We start from the raw sequence: 6,896 nt of genomic DNA, 5'->3' as shown, positions 1-6,896 counted from the left end.
TGAAAAGACAATTTTGAGTCTATAGCTAATTAAATGAAGCAAACTTAGCAACACCATTTCATTGGAAGAGGTCACTCCTTGGCAATGCAATAAATACTAGTACTCCCTGTGTCCCATAATATAAGAACGTTTTTGGCACTACACTAGTGTCAAAAATGTTCTTATATTATGGGACGGAGGGAGTACGAAGAAAGAGATAGAGAGAAGTAAAAAAAATACACTTATAGCCAACCTTATAGCCAAAACCTTGTTGTAGTATGAGTGACTAAGTGATGACTATGTATGACATGCCAACATCAGATAGCCTAACGCACCGTGTTAAATCTCCAAGGGCGCGACCGCACGAGCGACGCGATGGTCGTGGTAGGCGCGACCACGATACGGGCTGCTGGCAGCCCTTGGATCTGAGATCAAACGGTCGCATGCTAAGTTGCTGAAAATTTGCAGAATAACCCTCCAGGATAGGATATTCACCCATAGGTCTAGAATCACGCCATGCAATCGTTCGATCTCAGATCCAAGGGCTCTCGGAAGCCCGTATCATGGGAGAATGGAAAGCCACTACCCTGCCATTCGCACGCTGGCAGTTCGCTCCTACTCGTCCCCGCACGTCCTTCAATACTACGGTGGTTCGCTCCTAGTCGTCCCGTCCATTCACATTACGGCAGTTCCACTAATCCTAACCCTCCTCCCAAATCCATGGCGTCCCAAATCTCCCCGATCGGCGGTGAGTACAAGGTTAGAACCATCACCGGCGATGAGTTCGACGTCATCTACACCTGTTCTTCCGCGACGGTGAATGGATGCCTTTCTCACTTCAGACGCATGTTCGAAGACTCAGATGATGAGTGGGTTGCTGGGCTAGATGTTGAGTACACCACAGTCCTGGGACGAGAGAAGGATCTAAAGGACGAAGAGAGGAAGAAGCCTGCCGTGATCCAGGTTTGCGTGCATGACTTATGCTTGGTCTACCACATATGCCATGCCGACGTTGAGTGCCAGGATTTTAAGGACTTCCTCGAGAGCAACCTAGTCAAATTCGTTACTGTAGACTTTGGTAACGACAAAGAAGTCCTGCGTCGGATAGGCCTCGTTGTAGGCAACACCTTCGACCTCCAGAAGAATCGGCTGGTGTCCTCTCGTCGGCCTTCAATGCTGACCCTGGCAGGAGCCATGGTTCATCCTTCGTACGGTAAACTGGAGAAACCTCCATACACATTTCATCGTCATGCATGGCAGTGGAATGTACTAGATATAGACCACATCCACTACGCTGCAATGGATGGCTACCTTTGCTTCAATATCTACAAGGGTTGGATGAAGAGCAATAGCCAAGTGTGCGGTTCAAGCAAAGAAGTATCGGCCAAGAGGAAGAGGGACAAGGACGAAGTCGAGGACGTGGACGAGGACTCCAAGTAAGGTGGTAGTGTCGTTGCTCATGGTGGTTCTAATGCAGTGTCTACTGGAATAGTTGCAAAGTTTAATTTTAGGTGTGCTTAATTTAATTTGAGGGGTGTGTTGTGCAGAGCCCCCAGCAGAACTATGTTATGTTTCTTCTTGTTACTTTAACTCTTCAGTACGTACATACTAGTATTTCTTACATTTCATCTTTTAGTTGGTATAGTACTACCACTCATTTCTTCACATTATATACGTACAATATATATGGCCAACATCATATAGCCAGCAGTTTAGTTGTCAAAGAATTTCAGGGTGCTTAGTTTTGTCAAAGAATTCCAGGGTGCTTAGTTTTATTTGAGGGGTGGGTTGTGCACTTGTGCTGGACACCATTATTGTCACAAGCCTTTTTAATAGTACTATATGCATAATTTGGCGACGAGCGCTCTCTATATGTACCACCTTTTCTTTTAATTTCAAGTTTTGCTCCATGGCGCAATCCATCGATACTACTACTGTACAAAAGTGGAGTATATACATTTTTAAAGGCTAGAGGGCGGGGCAGTCTAGCTCGGTCGGTTTCACGAGAGGCGAGGGCCTTTGTGATTTGACGGCTCATTACTACTGTCAAATCGAATAGTACTGCGCCGCCCGCTGCACGCCCGGCGCCTCCATTAAACACCTCCGTTAAACCCGCATGCAAACCGAGAATCCTACTCCTGCCACACGTCCGTTCATGAGCGGGCCGGAATTAAACGCAACACCGGCCGAGCTCCTCTCGTCCGCCCTCAGTTTAAACGAGGCCAGACGCCGGCCAAGCTCCTACCGTCTGCCCTCTATTTACACGAGGCCAGACAGACAGCGGGCAAGAATCACACCCCTCCGCCGCTCCCCATCTCTTCCTTCACCATTTTCTCCACTCTTTCGATGGCTTCCGATGAGCCGTTCTCCGGCATATTACCCGGCTGGGTGGCCCGCCGAGCCCTCCGGATACGGGCGAGGCCGCTCGGTGCTTCACCAACCTCGCTTGGCCCGACGGAGCCAGTTGCCGCCCCAAGCAGGCGCGTGGTTCAGCAACTCGCCGCTCCAGTTCAGCTCGATGAGAGTGGCAAGTTGCTCCACGCCGGCACGGCGGCTAGCACGCCGGTACGGGCACCGTCGCTGTCGCGTCGTACCGCGCCACCAGTGTCTGCGGTGGCCGCGCCTCCCGTGTCTGTGGGCGCGCCTCCCGTGCCTGCGGCAGCGCCATGCAGGCAGAGACAGAAGCCGGGTGCGTGGAGAGCGACGAGTTGGTGGCCAGCTTCTCCGTGTTCGCCGCCATCATCGAGGAGAAGTAGAACACGGGAGGCCGCCGCCACTTGGGACCCATGAAGACCACCGCCGAGGCGACGACCGCGGATTCAGGTGGTTTCTTTGCTGCTTCGTCTCTTCCGAGGACCTTCGTCGACCCCGCAAGTGTCTGACGGACATGAGGAAAACAAAGGGATCCACGGGCGGCCATTTAGAACTAAAATAAGTCTAGATACATCCATTTCTAGGACAAGTATTTCCGGACGGAGGGAGTATTAATTATACAAGAGAGCCGGATTGGCACCTCTTAGTTCATGTAAATGTAATGAAATCCATCATGTTTATATGAAGATCCGGCTTTTTTATACGAAATCCTTCATGCTTATATGAAATCAGTCCGTGCTTGCACGAATTTCATCTGTTTGGTTAGAGTTGTAAAAATGTATGCCGCTGGCGTTTGATGTCGTCCTCCGCTTAAGGAAGCGGGAGGAAATTTACCGGCTGCCGTTGGAGATGCTCTTTATGCTGGAAATAATAGAGTGACATCGAATCCATTTGAGTTAATTGCCTGTATGATTGTCCCTCTATAAAAAGTTAATTGCATGTACAGTGTACACGTGATTTGCAGGGTGGCTACAGCTTCGTACAGAAAGTTAAAAAGAAACAAGTCGATCCTTAATCTTGTATTCTAAGTACTCTGTGGGTTCCACTGTCAGTACAGTAGTGAAAGAAGTATATATTAAATAAGTAGAGTAATATATAATATAAAAATATAAAGTTAAAAGACAGAGTTCGAACTCATGTCATCGCGTTGCGAGCATCCGGCGCTAACCAGCCCAGCACATTTTTGTTGTAGACCATGCTGGAGATATATCTCCATGTCTACTCTTATATATACTCCATTCGTTCCTAAATATTTGTCTCTTTCAGATTTCAAATGGACTACCACATACGGATGTGTATGTAGACATATTTTAGAGTGTAGATTCACTCATTTTGCTTCGTATGCCTTTTCAGGAAGGGGTCAGATTTGTCCTTGATTTATTTATGGGGTATCCAGATGGCACTGCACCACCAAGAAAAGAGGGTATCATCAAAATTATGGACTACTTTTTTGAGTATGTTGGTAAGGTCCAGTCATAGTCACTTGTTGAAATCTCTAAAAAGACAAATACTCCCTCCGTCCGGAAATACTTGTCATCAAAATGGATAAAAGGAAATGTATCTAGACGTATTTTAGTTTTAGATACATCTCTTTTTATCCATTTTGATGACAAGTATTTTCGGACGGAGGGAGTAGAAAACAGAGTTGGTGATATGGTGTGCGTGCCATCCTGCAATATAGGCCGTCGGATTATATCTAACGGATAGGAAAGAAACTATGGCAATTTTGCAAAAATATACCCACACGTCTCTCCACGTTCGCAAATAAGGCCTTCCCTCGTTCAACCTTTTCTCTCACAAGATAAACTACTCATACAAATGCATCTTGATGTTCCGTGCAACGCACGGGCAGCTAGCTAATTTCTTTTAAAATAGTTGCTGCGATAATTGGGTTGAAGTGATATATTTTATGTCTGCCCCGAATGATTTCAGATTCACTAGTAGTAACAAAGAAAAGGCTGCCTTGTTAATTAACAGAAAACAGGGTGAAAACTATCACATGAGGCCGGTAAAAACAAGGCACACTGGGTTCAGCGTCATCGTCACTACAGTTGTGCGCGCGCGAGAAGTCTACATATCGAGGGGGCTACCGAGCGAGGCACCGACACACAATGTTTGAGAGAGAAACCAATTGACATATTATGATCAGATCGAGTTGTCACCCTTCTGCTGTCATTGTTGGTGCCTAGCGAGTGTGTGTGTGTGTGTGTTTAAAAGAGGAGTAGATAGATTATTATCAAGATCGATGTGCCACCCTACTCCTTCGGTGCCGGGTAGTGTGTGTGTGTATGTTTGAGAGAGAAGCCAGTCGATAGATTAGTATCAAGATCGAGGTGTCACCCTACTCCTTCGGTGTTGGGAAGTGTGGGTGTGTGTGGGGGGGAAGTGACACTCACATATCTCTACTCTTATAAAAAACAGAGTTGGTGATGATGGTGTTCCTGCCATCCTGCAATATAGGCCATCCGATTTATATCCGACGGACAGGAAGGAAACTATGGCAATTTTGCAAAAAGATACCCACACCCCTTTTCGCATTTGCAAATAAAGCATTCCCTCGTTCATCCTTTTCTCCCACAAGATAAACTTCTCATACAAATGCATCTTGATGTTCCGTGCAACGCATGGGCATCTTGCTAGTAGGGAGAAGGAGTTTGTGTGACACATATCTAGCTATATTAAGGGATAGGTAGATAGCATATGTGTGAGAGACATTATTATACTTTGAGACATTAGTGGCTGTGGGTGGGCGGAATTAAAGGGGTGGGCGTGTTAGACATAGAGAGCGTGTGTGTTTCTGTGTGAGAGACTTGTAGGACGGGGTAGAAAGACGAATTTAACCCTGACAGAGGGAGAGAAATACACGAAGTGCGCGTGAGTGATTCCGATGCCCACAGGGAAATGAGATATGTATGCGTGTGAGAGAGATTGCACAATTCATTCACGTATCACTATCTAGCGATCGTGGACGTGCATCGCTTGAACATAAGTCAATATCTACTTCGTATCGTGGCCAAAGGTACAATATCGATTCAACGCTATAAAGATTGGACACTCACATATCACATTTTTTCTATTTAAATAAACCTTTTCAGTTGTGCATGCCAAAGTTACAGTGATGTTTCTTCAAACAACCAATGTAACTATCATGTATATGCACCATTGTTACTCTTGCATTCAAATTCATTAGTCTGGATGATTTAAGTTTCTATTTTGAAGTAATATATGTAATATTCATATATGAATTCAACGGGTACGCAATTTATGAAATGGAGGCTATGTAATCATATGAGGTAACACTTTTAAGTAGCTGACTACAATATCCATTTCTTTTTGTGCGCCTCTACACTAACACGTCAATGCATTATGTTTAAAGTAAATAACCAATGGCACTAAATTATCTATTTACACGAGAAATACATAGGCTGAGCGTTTGATCCCTTTTTTGTGAACGCGCCACTACACCCGTACGATTGGCCGCGCCCGTGTGAACGTCCAAGTTATCGGCGCATCATCCCAAGTTATTGTCTTTTTTTCTGGGGTGGACTTCACACCAGTTATTAACTGCTGACGCATGCCCCGTGTACACAGTCTAGCATGACCTTCCCGCTAGCACGGTCCAAAATTAGTTGAAACTGGATACGAACGATCCCGCGGGCGGCAAAATCTCCCGCCTCCTTCTAAAATTTCCGCCACCTTAGTCTTCAGCATGCGAAATCCCCCTTTTGTCCCTGGTGCACGGGGACCAACAGTTACAATACCGCCCTCATCTACATGATAGGTCGGGGCTGCTTTGGTAACTTCCGGTTCCCCCACTACACGGCACCCCCATTTCCTCTCCCCCTCCCGCAAAAACGACTAACTCCACAGCACCAGAGCATCTTACATCACGCCGTCCGTACTTCATCGCCATTTCTCCCCTCCCCTCTCAAAACCCTAGACTGCTCATCCACCGGCGTACCATAGCCCATTCACTGCTAGCAGCGTCCACCTCGCCGGATCTGCTTCTGCGGCAGCATCTACCCCTCCCACCTCCCCTAGAAACAAGTAGACTGCTCATCCACCACTGTACCACAGCCCATTCAGTGTCGGCCTTGTCCACGGCGCCGGATCTGCTTTGCTGGTACTCTCGTCAACCGTCGCGCATCTGCAGTGGCTCATTCGTACTCCCCACCGGAGACGCTTCGTCCACACCCCCCGGAGCCGCCCCACTGACGCCCCCGTCGCGGACACCTTCCTCAACCCTACCGGAGCCGCTTCGCCGACACCATCGTCAACCCTACCGGAGTAGCTTCGCCTATACCATACTCAACCCTACCGGGGCCGCTTTGCCAACTCACAAGTCCACGGCCTCAGATCCGCTTCCTCGCACCCTCATCCAACCTACCGGAGCAGCTTCTGACGCCCCGTCCACGGCCGCAGATCCGCATCGTCGACACCACCCTTAACCCAACCACCAGAGCAGCTTCTGACGCCCCGTCCATGGCCGCAGATCCGCATCGTCGACACCACCCGTAACCCAACCACCAGAGCAGCTTCTGACG

This window comes from Triticum aestivum, chromosome 7D, assembly GCF_018294505.1.
Source record: "Triticum aestivum cultivar Chinese Spring chromosome 7D, IWGSC CS RefSeq v2.1, whole genome shotgun sequence".
Classification (NCBI taxonomy): Eukaryota; Viridiplantae; Streptophyta; class Magnoliopsida; order Poales; family Poaceae; genus Triticum; species Triticum aestivum.
This window is presented reverse-complemented; position numbering follows the sequence as displayed.